We start from the raw sequence: 17,903 nt of genomic DNA, 5'->3' as shown, positions 1-17,903 counted from the left end.
AGACTTGAAACTCTGACTGGAAGAGCAACAATGGAAGCAACTACTGACATACACCTGTGATTGTATATCAGATGAATTCTACATCAATTTAGCAAGCTGCGACACTGATCAGTAAATGTAAACAAAGAAAATCTGCTTTGCGTCAAACAAAACTAAGGCCTGTGTATCAGCAAGAATCTTGGGATACAGTACGTATCACAATGCAGGGGTTGCCGTGCGAAATGTTGCGATACATTGGGATAGTGTAAAGCCGGTCAATATATTTGGGTATTTCCTATTTTAGGAATATAATAGGGTATAATTTTAGGAAATGTCATTGAGACCTGAGCACCACATGCCAAAAAACGAATTTGTGGCGTGTCCCTATTTTAGTACTCCATGTCACTGTTTAAATTTAGAGATAAGAATCCCATCTAGTGGTCAGAATGTAAACTTCACACATAACAACTGTCATGAATCTTGTAAGACTTTTACTTTAAAGAGCACCTATTGTCCGATTCACGTTTTAAAATTTCCTTTTGTGTGTAACTGTTTTTATACCGCCACCAGCGAGTGTCAATAAAAGCTCTGGCTGCCCTAACGATGTTATAGAAAAGGTGTAATCAACTCTCTGACGCTCGAATGCATTCTCTGGAATCCTCTCAAGCGAGGTTTCCGCCTTCTGATTGGTTGCCGCACAACCGCGTCATAGCTCATTACCATAAAGTTGCTGCCAGACGGAACTCGCCGCCAGCTTTCATTGAAAATTAATGACTTCCGGACACTTTGACTCTCTTGCCGAAAGCACAGTAAGTGTGTATTAGTACATGTTAACGATATGCAAAAGTAATATCTACATTCCCCAATTTAAACAATGACGCAAATTATCATCTCCAACTTAATCTGTTTTCCTGGACTACAACAAACACACGGATTATAGGCAACAGTTTACTTCCTGGGATTGGTGATGTGGACAAGACCGACGTTGTCATAATTCCTCCCACTTCGGACTCACAGCCTGTAAGTAAACTCCTGTTAGCAACCGAATCTTTCAAACATGGTAAGGAGTGTCACTTTTCCTGCTGACGTCAGAGTTATTCAGGCCAATCACAACATACAAATTAGCTGGCCAATTAGACAGACAGAGCTTTTTCAGGAAAAGAGTGAAATCTGGAGCCACAAAAATGTATGGTATGTGAAAAATAATGTGTTTTTTAACCATAAACCACGCGAACACATTGTATTATACCAAATACACAAAATAACATTGTTTTTAGCAATGAAATAGGTGCGCTTTAAAAATTGTAATATTGCTTTTTTAGAGCTGCCTAACGATTAGTCGCGACTAATTGCAGAATAAAAGTTTTTGTTTACATATTAAATGTGTGTGTGATGTGTATAATAATTATGTATATATAAATGCAAATACTTCTTAAATATATACATGCGTGTGTGCATGTGTGAAAACATTTGTATATTTACATATAATTTATATCATATATAAATATTAATATAAATATTATTATTTAAATATATTTTTTCTTAAAATATACATACATGTGTTTGTATTTATATATACACATAATATTTGTTGATGTACTGTGTATAATAATTATGTAAACAAAAACTTTTATTCTGCAAACGAATAGTCGTGATTTATCATTAGGCGGCCCTACTTTTTTCGATACAGTGTTGCCCAACAAAATATCACGATATCACATGGCGATATTTTCGTACGATTAATAACAAGTTCTTTTTCTAATTAATAGACTCTCAAAGTGTTTTCATCACGTATAAATAACATAGACCAGACATGGCCACCGAAAAGGTAATACAAAAACTCACACTCGATACATTATTAAAATCACACTCTATTAAACTTCATACCGGCCGGTCATTGGTGATACCATCCTAGACCTCTGCTGGCACCTTGGGCTCTGGGAACAGTGGGATGTATTGTTAACACATGAAAGGCTGTCAGCAGAGGGGGGACAAGGGCTGGCACAGGAGAGACGGGTGCAATGAATACCAAGCTTTCAGCTCATTTGTCACCACAACCCACACAGATCTGCTCCAGGGACTGCACGCCTGTCCTCCCTACTCAGACCTGCCACGGGCTCTTCATGCAACACCATCAGACAATGCAGTGAGGAGCTGGAGCCCCATGAAAGCAAGCCTATAAATGTGGTTGGGATATTTTTATATTTTTGGAGACGGTAGCGCTGTTTAAATATGGTACAGCTTATAATGTGCAAGTGACTGCTTTCATAATGAATTCTGATAATGAGAATGAAAGCTGTAATTATTGCCTTTGCATTTAGGAGTATAATAAAATCACGAATAAACTGACAAATCTAGCCACTGGGTGTTAAATAACACATACATTTAATTCCACTTTGAAACTTGACTGAAAGGGTTTGTGACAAGCGTTTTGCAGTGCGAGCAACAGACCTGAACCTATTTAAGCAAAGATAATATTGACTGAACAGTTTTGAAATGCATTTGCTTTAAAGAAACATGAAAAATCACCACATACATCAAAAGTGTTGCCTTGTGCATGTCAACTGAGACAAATAAAGGGAATCTAGATTTAATCAGACACAACATGGGTTATGGAAGAATAAAACTCTGTGGTGTGGTTACACAGAGGTCCTCTCATTAACCCCTGAATAGAACTTTCGACATCAATCTGCATCTGCATGCATGCAACCAGCTGTATAGAAAAATATATTTTTAAGCTTTATGTGAGCAATAAACCGAAATCCATGTGGATTTGATTAACCACCCACGAATCAACGTTTTCGCTGATGGTGAGTTTTATTAAAGATTATAAATTCAAGCGTTCAGAATAATAAAAAACCATTAAGATAAAAAAGATCAGTAAATTCTGCAAGACCAGTTTTATTCTGTTTTTAGCGCATATGCAAATCTATTTACAGGCTTGATACACAATCAACACGATTCAGGTTTTGTCATTTTTAGGTGTTGCCACACTCGAGAACATAGCATGACCTGCCAAAATCAGAAAAAAAAAAATAGTACAAGCCTACTGCCAAGGAGATTTGCTGTCCTCTGGGCAGATATGAGACACAGTCCATGTGTTTGAGCTCAGGTGTGTCAGCTCTAACTAAACTCCTGACAGTTGCAGTCCTCTGACTGGCTGATCAGGTGGGAAATGAATCAAGGGCAATCAACTTCCTCAAGTGGAGCTCAGACTTTTCGCTCACACCAGACGTGGCAGCTAAAGGATGGGTGGAAGTTAATGAAAGAAATAACCGGATAATAGGAAAACACACTAATCGCCTCACTTGCTGTATGAAACTACATTATTAAGCTCATTAAAGAGAAAGAAATTGCAGACTAGGCTACTGTGCCTACCAGAGCCCATCAGAGGGATTCCCCCCATGGAACAAATGCAGTCCATAATAAGCACTGTTGACGGGCTAATAATACTGCACTGGATGTAATTTAGTCCAATTCTCATTAGAAAGAGAGCGCAGGAGAACTCCCATATCAACTAAACGGCAGTTATAGATAACGTGCACACACTGACAAAAAAAATAGCACTGGGGGTCAGGTTATAAAATTATGCTTTCATTTTGATGTAATATTACACACATGAAGCTGAAGAGCAGAAGATTGGATGCATGAAGACACAGCCACACTGTAGGTTTGAACTGGGTCTTCAACAGGACAGGTGGCTTCAGCAAGATGATCAAAGTGAAGGTGTGGTTAAGGTCTCATCTGGGTTGTAATTAACCATCTAGGTCAACACATCAACAGAAGTAGAGGCCCAAGGAACAATGACAAAGAAAGCAGGAAAAGAAAGCAAGAACGCCAGAAAGAACGCAAGAATGAAAGAAAAAAGTAAGAAAGGATTATTATTCTACAGAAAAGAATACATACAGAGGGTGAGGAGTAACAGCAACGCCTGCCTGACCCCTTTTATACACCTCATTGATATTTTGACAAGTGTCACAGTGTATGAAGGGCATACAACACAATGGGAAGCTGTGCTGGGAAATAATATATCATAAATTTACATTTTTATGCATTTGTCAATATCCAAAGTGACCTACTGAACAAGTGGGGTATATACACATTTTAATAAATCTCTACATGACTAACCCATGACTCTACGCTGCAGACATCTCATATTAAAAACTTTATTACAGACATTTAATGATGACAGCATGATGGTCAATTATGACGGCACATTAAAAATAAATCCCAAACTGACCAAAGCAAATTTACTGGTCAATGCCTTATTTAAATGGAACTGGTATATCTCTTCCTGCAGTGGGTGAGAAGAAATTGCTTTAAAGCTAATGCCCGTCATCCAATTCATCAGCAGTCAGGGGATTATAGCTGTTATATTACCAAAAAGCTTACGATCTTACGGCCGAGGATTAAAAGCTTTTCAAATGAATGAGAAACTTCTTATGAAACGAATGAGAGGCAGACCATCCTTACGATTCAACACACACTTTATAAACACTGCTGAGACTGAAAGTGATTTAGAAAACGACCGAAACGCATTATTTTTCAAAGGACGCTGGCTTTAACCAGCAACATACGTGAAGAGGACAGTGGTTGAGCAGAGTTCAACTTTATGCAAATGAGCAGCGATTATGCATCCATAAGCAAAGGAAGGTCAAAGACGCACCTTTTCCCACTAACAGAGACTCAGCAACTTGATCGCTTTCGGTATAATTGAGACATCATGGCTGGAGAAAGGACAAAGGGCAGATGAAGCTACAGTCAATGAGGCATGTAAAAGAAAGGACAGAGCGCTTTCTCTGAATGACAGAAGATTCATTATAGTCTCCTGCATGGATGACTTGAAAAGATATGAGGCTTAAGCTTATTCAGACCCCATCATCCCATTTACAACCTCTCTTGGTAGCCTAGCTATTAATTGCTGATTGAATAGATCCTCTACTAACTTATGGCTACACCTACCTTCTGCAGAATGGCTTATTATGTAACTGAAAGGCTGTTTACACCTGGTATTAAGATGCGTTTTGGTCAATCGGATCACAAGTGGACAACGCTAAAAACGGGTGTAAACCGGGTGTGACATTTTTCAAGATTGTCCACTTTAAACCACATTCAGAGATAGTCAAAAACACATTCCATCGGATTGCTTTTGTGATGTGGTCGAATGGGTTTAAGTAAGGGATAATGTAGAGGCAGCCGGTAGTTATCGGGAAATAAGCCCCGACAGTGTGATCAGGACCCGACGCGAAGCGGAGGGTCTTGTATCACACTGAAGGGGCTTATTTCCCGATAACTACCGGCTGCCTCTACATTATCCTGCTTATTACACGGCTACTTGTCACATAAGAAAAAAAACGGACATGAATATGAATTTGAAACATTTTATTGGCATATTTGTTTTAAATTAACATTTTTATCCTTCCGCGAAACTTTGCACAGATGCATAAAATGATCGTAATACCTTATTAAGATCCTCTGCTTCATACTTGCCTGTCTCCATTTTTTCTGTTTTAGCCAGTCTTTGAGAAGTTTTAATGCCCATTCTGTATTTTTTGTGTGTTGGCTTCGTAGCTGTCATGCTCTATTTCAGGGGTTCTCAAAGTCCGGACTCCGGTCCAGATCCGGACCCGACGGCAACTTGATCCGGACCCGCGTCCACTTCATATTACAAGTGCATTAATTTCTATGTGATTGATTAAATGTGTGCATTTGCTATTTTACAAATGCATATTAAACTTGTAAACCATTCGTTTAGTTTTTTTTTCTTTTTAGATTTAAGTGTATTCCTGGTCATAAAATAAAACGAGTTATTTAAAAATGTCCTGTGTGACGCTGTAGCCATCACACCCAGATATTATGCACAGCTACTTCATGTACTACGGCTTTTGATCATTAAGTCCTTATTAATCTGAAATCACTGTTGGTTTGAATCGTTTAAAACATGCTTTTAAAAAAGCACCACTCGTCAAACATAATCTTAAACATATTCTTTATTATCATGAAAATACCTGAAAAGGTTTGAAGAACAGTAGTATAAATATATCCTTAAGCCATTTCCTGGAGCTCCGTGTGTCTGGTTCTTCGTCTGCAGCACATATTAAGTTTCTGCCCGAGAGCGCCCCCTGGCTTTTGGATGTAGCGGCATTTCACCGTAATTCATTGAGAAGCATAGCAAGAATCATCAGCCAATTTATAGGTGCACCCCTAATTTTGGTCAGTCTCTGCCTACCAACCACACTTTTTTTGCCATGGTTTATGCATATGATGGAGAACAAACTGTGCCATTTCTCTAATTAGGTTGCTCTGTATTTTGCACCTGATTACTTTTGGCATATTTCTTATGTTTATTTTTTTTTATTTACTTTAAATGCAAAATACACTTATGTTTTTCCCAAACTATTTGTGTTGATTTGTTATATTAACAAATGATTTACATAAAGTTTTTCCGGACCTATGAAAATTATGGGAATTCAGATTTGGACCTTTGAATGTAAACTTTGAGAACCCCTGCTCTATTTTGTCAAGTTCAGTCTCAGTAAGCTGTCTATGTCTTGTCGTGGTTGTCCAGTGTTTGTCACAAGATGGCGCCAAACAGTAATCTTTATTGATCTTTATTGGCGCGGAGCGATTTTACTCGTACAAGTAGTACCGGCTATGCGTTATTACTTTGGAGCGGTTATTATTTGAAAAGAACGAACCTGCAAATGTCTCAACTGACCAATCAGAATCAAGCATTCCAGAGAGCCGTGTAATAAACAGCCACAAAAGACCGCCTACTTTTTACTTATTGATCTAATTTGATGTACGAGCACAATGTTTTTACACAGGACCTGACGTCTGCTCCCCGCCTCTTTCATTTTTGTTTGCTAGTGTGTGAAAGTTGTGCGAGCTTGCACTGAAATATCAAAGAAAGCTCTTAAATATACATGTACAAAATGTTGTGGAACATGTTTACCAACAACACAAGCTTTTCTCCGGTTTACTCGCCCACAGACCACTCTTTCAAAATAATCAGAAGCGGTCAAAAAGACGAATTAAAACACCAGGAGTAAACGTGATGTGTCTCTCTTTCACTTGTGATCCGATCAACCAAAACACATCTTAATAACAGAAAAAACAGCCGCTAAGATCTGTAGGTAAATTAAGCTGTCAGTAACAAGAGTATCCAATCAGTAGTGATTTTGTTGGCTGTTATCTTTAACATTTTGTAACTAACAGCACTGAATTTTGTTCTTACCCAGCTCCATTCACCAGAGAATGTTTGACTGTGCTGTCATTGCACTTTATGCCACAAGTTCTCTGCACCGTTTCATTTAGGGATCTGCTTTCCCGAGGAGCCCATCATACCTGAAAGAGAAGCAGAATGGAGAGTATTATTAGTAGCTGTATTATGTTCCGGGTCAAATTGACCAGTTTTGAATGGAAAAAACAGTTAACCTGTGATTTTAGTCTTTTGTGACTGTCTCATTTACAGCCATGAACATGCATGCAAATTTAGGATACGCTGATATGTTTTGAAGTGTACACAAATCATTTTATAACAATTTTCATGTTCGTGGGTCAATTTGACCCACAGTTTTTGCTCCAAAGTACTGTAACTGTACAGACCCAAATTAAATATGTGTTTTCAGTGTTTGTTGCTATATTGGTGTTTTACTATCCTGAAATGGGGTAAAAATGCTTCTCAAATGCATGCAAAGTTGGAATACACTGATGTGTTTTGAAGCGTTTTATTTTTGTACACAAATATTGTAAGGGAAAAGTGTAACGCGGGGTTAGTTGTAACTCAGACCGTTTACAGTGTTGCACAAGGTTGAGCGTTTTGTATTTCTGGTATTTTTTCACATTGCAAAAAGACGATCTCCCGCAAAATATTGAAATGTATAATGTTTTCCAGAGAGTTATTGATGAACGAGTGTTTTGGTGGCATGTAAGTCAATATTTTCATCATATCTTTTTTGGATTCTAAGTTGGGTGTGTAAGATACCAAATCCAATGCTATGTCATATTGATCAGTGTCTTGTTGATTAAAACATAGCATTGTTTTGAAATATGTCTGCAGCTCTTAGCAACTTTTTTGGTAGGCTTGAAAATATTTTCACCCAGCAGGATTAATTGTAACGCTGTGTTAAAACTAACCTCTCAGCACTTAAGATATGAAAACCGCTAACGTTAAAGTAATTCTTGCCGTTGTTTTAAATAGGCTACACGAATGATTGCTGGCTGCCAACAAAATAAATGTGTCTGTCTTATCAAAAACCGTGTCAAATAAATTTTTGTTCATATCTTTAACTCTTTCACAGGCAGCGTTTTTCAAAAAAGTTGCCAGCCAGCGCCAGCGTTTTTCATGATTTTCACCAAAGTTTAATGCCTTCCAGAAAATGTTCTTCTTTAAATATATAAACATACAATATACCAAATGAAAGAACAGACCCTCTGCTTTCAAAAAAAAAAAAACCGTTTCATCCTACCTTTAGTGGTTCTTTTGCAATCAGCTTTTGAATATGGGTAGGTTTTTGCAAAAACACCATATTTTGAGCAAAAAGCAGAGAAAATTCCATTTTTGTGACGGACTTTTCATAGAGATCCCATTCAGAGCGATCTTTAAAACAGACACGGACATGCAGCAGCTTGCGATAGGGCAATACTTCCGGGTTTAAAAAGTTGCGGAAGGGCGCCACCTGGTGGATAATAGTGGTATTGCGGAAAGACGGAAAATCTCGTCATTGGCGGGGAAGCGTTTTCTCTTAATTGACGAGATATCTCGTCAATGGTGGGGAAAGAGTTAATACAGATTGAATAAGGTCATGTCAAAGATTGAAATCATAATGAAATGAATGGCTAAAATAAGACTTTGATGCTCATTATCTCAGAATTGTGCTGCTTTTTCTCACATATTTAGACATTTGTATCCATTTATAATTGAACTATTGTTAGAAAAGGGCTGGATAAATGAATACAGTGTGGATACTTGCCTATTATAGACAGATAAACAATATCCACTTCAAGTATATAGACAAAATAGTATTAAAATATTTGCCTGCAAACTTAATTTTTTAGCAAGTGTTACAACTAACCCCCTGCCTGTTACAATTAACCCCACCTATGGGGTAAGTTGTAACGTTTGCACTTCTGTCATGTTTGGTTTAATTGTCCAAAAATGGTAAGTACTAGAAACAAACTTCAAATGTTCATTTGTAGCAGAGATGTGCGTGTTGCTTGTGTAAAAATATAATTAATCAAACTCAAATATTTTTTTAATGATTGAGCCATAACCAAAAAGCGTTAGGTTGTGCCCCACTCTCCCCGCTGATAAAGTACTTCATCAGACACATAAAAGTAAAAGTGAGCTATCGTTTATATTGTCATTGTATATGAAATACTACGTAAAGCAGATGAATTCAGACCTACAGAAAATCCAGAGGTGAATACAGGTGATGCCAGTTGTGCCCCACAAAACATGACACCAAAACAAGCACCATTTGTTAAAAAGCAAGAAGGCAGAAAGCACATGCTTTATGCAGCACATCATGTAAACCGTGATTTCTTGAAATTGTACAATGAACCTAAAAAAAAAAAATTATGAAAATTTAGGAAATAGCAATATTAAGAAACTTTGTGTTTTTTAAGCATACTGCCCAAACGCGTTTTCTGCAATATAAGTTATCAAAGAGCCTTTATCTCTCCTAATATTGTGGCACAATTTAAGATAGCATCTATTAACACAGTGGTTCTCAACGTTATTCCTAGAGGCCCATTGCTCTGCACATTTTGTATGTCTCCCTTATTTAACACACCTGATTCAAATCATCAGCTCATAGTAGACATCTCCATGAACTGAACTGAGGCCGGCAGATAAAAGAGACATACAAAATGTGCAGAGCAGTGGGCCTCCAGGAACGGAGTTGAGAAACACTGTATTAACATGTTGCTTGTTGCCCCGTTTGGGACATATCCTCTCTTTGATAAAACATCTGATTATTTAACAGCAAAGGCTATAACAGGATCTACAGAATACCAGGTTACAAAAACCACAGCTGAAATCAGATATCAGCTGATGGGGGATTTGGTAGTTTTGCTGTAGGATGTTGCATTTGAAGCAATCCTAATTGCCCAGTTATCCATAAATGAAATTTTTTTCGCCGAAAATAAAATTGCCACAAAGCACTGGGCCTAGTACTCTTTAACGTCAAGGCACACTGACTTACAGGCTGTAAATAGACTATAAAAGATGGAGGAGAAACAAATACATATTAGTAATTGCACTCATGATGAATTTACAGGCTTGTCGACAACCCAGTCATTAATGTAGTGACGATCCATCAGCCGCAGTGTGTGTGGAGAGTGACTGCGGCTCTTCACCCCACAATTAATCTCCCCCATAACGGTCTTCCAGCACCCGAGGAGATGCTTGTTAAATTAAAAACTGCACTAAATCACACTGCGAAGATGGTATTGATCTTTTTATAAAATAGGCGTATTGACAAAGCAGTTAAATTAGATATCAGTAAGTTTATAACAGTCCATGGGATATGAGACTCATTGACAAGGGCCCCATTTGTCACAACATGACAATATTATGAGGTTTGAAAAGAATAGTACACCAGCAATGATTAGACAAGTGTGGATAATTGATGATTCAGCCAGGCAGACCTATAAAAAAAGCAACTTAAGCAACACAAACTCAAACTGTGTGCACTGTACAACAGAGGAAAACGCTCACTAAACAGACGTTGAAAAATGATTTACTGCTGTAGTAAAATGCTTCAACAAGAGGGGACAGTAATGATGGTGGTGCTTACAATATTTTATTGTCAAAGTCAAGTCAACAATAATCTTAGAGATGGAGACCCCCATCACTGACGATACAGATTTAGTCGTAAATTATTATCATATGTAGAAACCAATCGTAACCCATTTAAATTTTTCTTGTTTCATTGAATACATGTATATATGAAGTGCTCAGATGTAAAACCTGCCAAGTGTGTCTTGCATAATTTCTTGTAAATGAGCATTTTTTTAATGGATTCTGCCTAAAAACTGATATTAACGAATGGCCTAAGGGAGGGATTATGAAGGAGGTGATAGTTAGCAGCATTTGCATCTGAACTCTTCATATACAAGATGATGGTATGTTACTGATTCTCTTTCTGAGAGTCTCAGCTGTAGTTAACACCTGCATTGTCTGCAGTTACTATTAAAAGCCTTGTCTTTCATGCCTACTTTATCACTCAAATCACAGGCGCTCTGTGGGACAGCTCTGCCGATTCGGGAAGTGTGACATTATCCTTTTCAGTCACCCCAGCGGCAATCGAATGAGGAATGAGATCATGAGCAAAGCTCATTGTGCCATTGCAACATGTACAGACCAGGTTCCCCACGTTTTAGGGGCACATATGGGCTCTTTGGCTATGTTTAAATAACAACAATGAAGTGAAAAACTGATATTCTTTTGCATTTATCAATAATTTCATGAACACACTACAACGCTGCACAAAAGATCCACAAAGACACCTCAAACTGCTGTATTATGTATGCCAAGCCAGCTTAGTAATATATGGCGATGTTACTATGAAAAGAAGCACTACCAGCCTGTGCACATACGCATTTGTCTCACAGACAGTCAGGATGACAAAAGCATCAAGCAGTAATGTTTAGACAAACGATGAGCTAGGTTTATTACTACTATACTATTATTACGAAGTGACTTTAAGTGACGCCAAAAATGTTTAACTTTTTTTGTACTTAGAAACCCACCTTCAAAAGTTGCCGTTTTCAGGATCATGAGCAGTCAAAAAAAATCCTTTTTATGGTTTAAATCGTTGTCCTGTAAACAGCCCCTAAATAAACATTATGTGACAAGCATTATGGCCTCAAAAGGAGGTGTGTAACCAAAGCAAACTGGCAAAATACATGACAAATTGTGAACAGTGGTCCTGCCAATTATGGCCCAAAAAGTATTGACAAGAAATCATTCAAATTGTAGGACTGCATGCAACACTTATGAACTCTTAAAAAAGGTAAAAAAACAGCCTGAAGGACCACTTACACACAGGCATGCACACGCGCACACGTGTATATTCTTAAGATAATTGCACACTGAAACACATTCTTAATACCATCTGAATGAAGCCTGGTTTGTGTTTAACATGTCCACACACGTAATGCCATTACTGCCCTTGCGGCGCTGTATATTACCTCTGCCGGGCAATTCTTTTGCGTGACTGTGCACATCCAAATTTATTGTCAGTATATGCATTTTTTTTTGCACACAGTGCCTCCATCCCATTCGATGAACATGAATGTTGGCTGAGCAGATGCACCTGTATGCTGATCACTTTGTAAAGAACTTTCAATGATAATGTTACAACCACATTTATGCCTAATGGCATAATGGGTCATAGACAAATTATAATCAGCAGAGGGAAAAGTTGGGAGCTCCAGTCAATATATACAAGATGATTTCTGGGAATTTAGCCACTGTTTCATGTTTCATGTGTGCTTTGACACTTGCTTATCATTCATGTTTGTCAAGAAGACAGAATTCATAAAGTGAAAGACACACGAGACTGCACACTGCAGATAAATTCATATAGGGTTAGTTACTTAAAGAGAGAAAGAGAGAAAAAGAGAGCGAGATAATCTTTTAGCCTATGTGGCAGATCCCTCAGGTCAATTCTTTCACTGGAATGTCCATATGGACTTAAGTTTTACTAAACACACCCACCGTTGCACACATATACACATAAGAGTTTCCAAATTAAGGCAATTTAAAACCTCACAGCATAAGCCTTCAACAAATCTCACAAAAAGATCGAATGAACGGACAAAACAGACAAGAAGATCTTAAATGCACAATATGTTAGATTTTGCATTAAAATATCAATAAATAACTAGCATGGTGTTTTTTTTTACTTGCACTTACATTATCCCAAATGGGTCCAATAATGTTTAAATCTGGAGCAATATTAACCAGTATAACGTTCAAATTGAGATTTAATAATATAATCTTAATATAATAAATAAAAAGTTTGTATAGTTTTAAAATTAGTCAATGAGGAGATTTTGCCACAGATTAATTAACTAATTTTGACCTTCAACTTTAGGCCTTTGATGAGGTTTTAACATCAGCCACAGCTCATCTTACTTTTACTCAAATTGGTCATGCTTTTTAAAAAAAAAGTAAGTGCGCAGCATAGGCTGTACGAAGAAAAAGCACCTGACTTTATAAACGAGCAGCTCGAGCTGAATACAGAAGAAGTTCTCTAACTTTATTAGCGTAAAGCTTGCACTGGATTAAGAAGCAGCACATAACTTTATAAAAGCACAGCTCGCCCTGTATGAAGCAGACAGTGCTGTGGGAGCATGTGATGTCACAGACCAACTAATTAATAATGACATTCGTTAACAACTATTTTCATAATCGATTATTATCAATTAGTTGTTGCAGCCCTAATAATATATTTCATTACATCATCCATGAACATGATTTCCAATCAAAATTGACTTCCATCAGCAGAGCAGGTGAAGACGACAACTCTCATCATTCCTCGCTCTTTTACAATGACATCATGACATCCCTTACTTATTGTTTTCCGACATCCAGCATAGAAAATGACATATTGTGCCATTAAAGAGCAGAAGAGAAGGTATAAAAGAAAAGAGAGAGAAAGAGAAGAGGTCTTTCCTAACAATATCACATCAGCAAAGCAATTTAATTTTTCCCTCTGTAGAGATAAAAAACAAACTCACTCCACTTCCTGCAGCATTATCTGATCTATTTTCCCAAACATACCATTACAGACTCAGCCAAAAGCACTCAGACTCTAATCAGACCAGACAGAAACAAAAGATTCATAGAGACAGACAGAGAACGGCATCCAATATGAGAAAGAAAACGGCCTACACGTACACCCTCTACAAAAGCGACTATAATGCTTTTTTGAACAAAGCCACAGCCAAAAGTCCTTGGTGAGCAAATTCACAATGAGCAGAATTTTGGTGTCCATTACGAGAGAATATAGGAAGAGCCAGCACACAAAAACATTCACAGGAAATCATCTAACACATCACCTCCCCAGCATTAATGGAGGCATTTCGGTTTTAGATGAGATAAGGGAGAGTACCAGAAAGAAGCTTAGAGCGCACTCACAATATCCAAACCAAACCGCGGCCAAAGCCTGGTTCGTTTGACTAGTGGTTAATCGTGCCCTGGCCGGCTTGTAAAAGTGGGCTCGACTGTGGTTCACTTGGGCTCAGGTGCAATGTGATCGGAAATTGTGTCAGAGCTCGGTTCAAAAGGAGATACGTCAATTGTGCGAACACTCATCTTCATCTACCTTCGTAAAAACCTTCTGATGCACGCAGCAGGGTAAAGTGAATGTCCGAGCTGCACACTCGACAGCCCAACTAAGAAATATGATGGCATGTGAGAGGGCTGTATGTCATTACACACCAAACGACTCAAAATAATAATAATAATAATAATAATAAACACAAAAACTTAACATTAAGATGGACCAACAGAAAATTATAAGTTGCGATTTTCTAGGTCGCAAATAGTCCCCTTGGTTACCTCAGTAGCAGGGGACTACATGTATTTTCAGGCGCTGCGTAATATGGCTGCAGCAGGTGCGAAGATCTGGGGCCTCATTTATAAACGTTGCGTACGCACAAAAGAAGGCGTACGCCACTCTCTACGCAATAGTTGTTATTTATAAAAAGCAAACTTGACGGGAAAATGTGCTGTCCGTCACGCAAGCTCTGACCCAGGCGTACGCACAAAAACGGGTGAAATGAGAAATGGCGACACTGTAGGCAGATGGAAGAAACACGTGAAAGTGACAACACTGCCTCTCATAAATAACATGAAGACTTCACAAAGCAAGTCTTACAATTAACAGCCTTACACGAACACCCGTTTGATCGATCAGCAGTGAAACAAAAAAATAAAGAAAATCGAAAATTACAACAGAAATTCAAATGAACACATATTTGCTAAAAGAAAAGTGAAATATGTTCTGCAATAATATTGGCATGTTGTGCAATTCATCCTCATAAAGAATATAGTTCACAGAACGAAATAATGTACAAAACTGATATTCTCGTCAATGTGTCCATCTGGCGGAGCAGATATAGATGCAATTACATAGACAGATAGATAGATAATTAAGGAGATATATAGATAGATAGATAAATAAATAGATAGATGTATTAATTGTCCACTGGGGAAAGTTGTTTTCATAGTAAACCATATCTTCATAATCTACGGAATTATGGTATTCATGCATATGCCTTTAGTGTGTTTTATTTTTGATAAAACAATGTATGGCGTATGTCTAAACCATTCAGAAAGCAACAAGAAATTACATTTGCGCTGAACAATGTCCCCTTTCCCCCACCCGTGGCAGACACACTCTGGCGATGGAGTGCTAGACGTTTTTGTGCCTCGACTTTGATGTCCGACCATTTCTTTATGTCGGCCACGGTCCGAGGTTGTGAGGCTACAGCATTTACGGAGTCTGCCACCGTTTGCCACTCAAGTGCCTTTTTTGGCATTAGTAATAACCACACTGTGCCCTCCAAACAACATTTTTCTCCTCTTTTCCACCTCGCCAACGATAACTTCTACTTCACATTGAGTGAAGTTACGTTTTTTTGATTTCCTCTCTGTGTTTGCCATGATTTCGCAATCAATGCATATTAACTTGTGGGCGTTTCACGGACTATTTATGGACAACTATGGGCGTGTCATGAAGCCGCAAAAGCTGCGCTACATTTAGAATTGATTGTGATTTATTAAGGGAAAAATGCGTAGGATGTGCATGCGCACGGTTTTATAAATCCGATTATTTCTGTGCGTACGCGCGTCCTATGTTTCATCCGTACGCCACTTCTGACGCAAATCCTACGCAAAGTTTTATAAATGAGGCCCCAGGGCTCCAGACTAACTTTTTTCACTAGGAGCACAGTGGCCCCCAACTGAAAATTTTAGGGGCGCAACCAGAAAATTTAGGGGCACACACTGTAAATCAACATGCTATCCAAATATTCACATTTCTACTAATTTACACTGAATTACTAATAAATACTTTAATGATAGATGCAGAAAGTACAATGTGCTGTTTTCAAATTCAGTGTCGCATCACAAAAAAGGTCAAATTTACTGGTCGCACATGTGCAACTGGATGTAAAATTCAGTGGCACACTCTCAATTTTCCGTCGGTCTAAGTACACAATGTCACTACAGAAGAGTCAAGTTTTAAATGGGAAAATATTGAAACTCTTTGGTTATTTTTAGGGCAATGCTAATGATCTAATCAGATTCAATGGATTATGCTAAGCTATGCTAAAAATGGCACCACCAGACCCAGAGATCAACTGAATGGATTCTGAAACTGTAAAAATCAAATGTTTAAATCTAGGGGAGCTGGAAAATTAACATATTTTGAAAAAAAGTGGAGTGTCCCTTTAAGAGAGTGCTTTACTTCCTGCTTTGTTAAAAAAAATTGCATCCTAATGACGAAGGAGCGACCGGGCTCGGATCGCTCGAAGTACAGTGTGAGTGTGTGCTTCTGGGGGAAGGGGGACAATCGCGTTGAGGCACGGTTTGGATTGTGTGAGTGCGCCCTTAGACGAGCACTTGATAACATCTTGTCAGTTATCAGATGTGCACTTGAAAGGATTCCATTTTTAAGGTAGGTTGCCAGATATATTGCCTATGAGGATAAACCAGAACATCATAATATCTGATTGGGCCAAGTCTTGTGTTAAAATAGAAACTAAGAAAAAAAAAACATCTTTGTCCAAAACTGTTTCACGGCCCTATGTCCATCACTAAAAACATCAAAAACACTGAGTGAGCCAAACAACAACAACAACAACAAAAACATCATCAAGTGTATCAAGAAGAGGAAAGACCCTTTTTGTTTGACCCCTGTGGACACCTTTTTGTTGCCCTATGAATGGCCCTTGTGATCTGGAACCCCCTCCTCCGGTCGGGGCCTCTGGTGGTGGAAACGCGACCCTCGCCGTCACAGTGGATTATGAAAACAAAGACAAGCAGGGAGCTTGAGTGTCGCAGTAGGTAGGATGTATGGGGCCTGTCACAGTTTCTCAGGGATATAGCACTCTTCTGTAATTCCTATGGCTCTCGTACAGGCTTTGCATACATTTCCTATCTCTGCCCGGTCTTCCCGGGATTCTCAGTCTCCTCTCAAAGTCTTACAGCACTGGCTTTTATCAACTCGATTCTCGCTCTGTATCATCGAAGGCCTGTGACATCTAAGCAGCTGCTTTATGACTGCTTCCCTGCCGAGCACCTCTCTGCCTAAAGATATCTCATGATTTTCAGCAGCTCTCTCTCTCTCTCTCTCACACTTTCTTACGCTCTCATTCATTCATCACTTTCTCATCCATCACACTTGTGAAAAACACTCATCATCTCATCACTGCGAGAGTTAGCGATAGTAAATTATGCCAAAGCTTGGTATCTACAAGCCAAGCATAAACATTTAATTTATCTTTCCATTTCTTCAGGTCTTGCACAAATGTCATGCCGCAGGGTTAAGTAAAGGTTCGAAACAATTCACAGGAAAAGGCAAGTGCATATTAAAACAGACCTTTTCTGCAGCACTCTCAACTGAAGCCCTAATGCTTTCTTATGAAAGCTCTTGCTAAGACCCAATGCTTTCTTATGAAATCTCTTGTTATGTACACAAGACCATGCAAATAACAGCCTTCACTGGTATGCTCACAGAGATCACTGCTGTATCACCACAGACGCTTAAAACCTAGCCACACCAAGACCTTTATAAATATTTGACGAACCCAAATGTGACACACATTTCCTAAAGTAAATTCCAACTTTAAAAGCCAATAAAACATAAAAAAAAATTCCCCAAGCAAAGCAAATAAATAAATGC

At 38.4% G+C, this 17,903-nt stretch overlaps 1 protein-coding gene across 1 annotated transcript in view; it reads right to left on the bottom strand.

Annotated features, from left to right (window-relative positions):
• glceb (glucuronic acid epimerase b) overlaps nt 1–17,903 on the bottom strand; it is a 48,666-nt gene that overhangs the window by 13,779 nt on the left and 16,984 nt on the right. The window contains exon 2 of the mRNA XM_065267673.1: nt 7,217–7,326. The gene's annotated coding sequence lies outside the window, so the exon portion shown is untranslated. The remainder of the gene's footprint in view (nt 1–7,216; nt 7,327–17,903) is intronic.

The sequence above is a fragment of the Paramisgurnus dabryanus genome, chromosome 2 (genome assembly GCF_030506205.2).
Source record: "Paramisgurnus dabryanus chromosome 2, PD_genome_1.1, whole genome shotgun sequence".
Classification (NCBI taxonomy): domain Eukaryota; kingdom Metazoa; phylum Chordata; class Actinopteri; order Cypriniformes; family Cobitidae; genus Paramisgurnus; species Paramisgurnus dabryanus.
The sequence above is the reverse complement of the archived record's forward strand: the minus strand, read 5'-3'. Positions and strand labels throughout refer to the sequence as shown.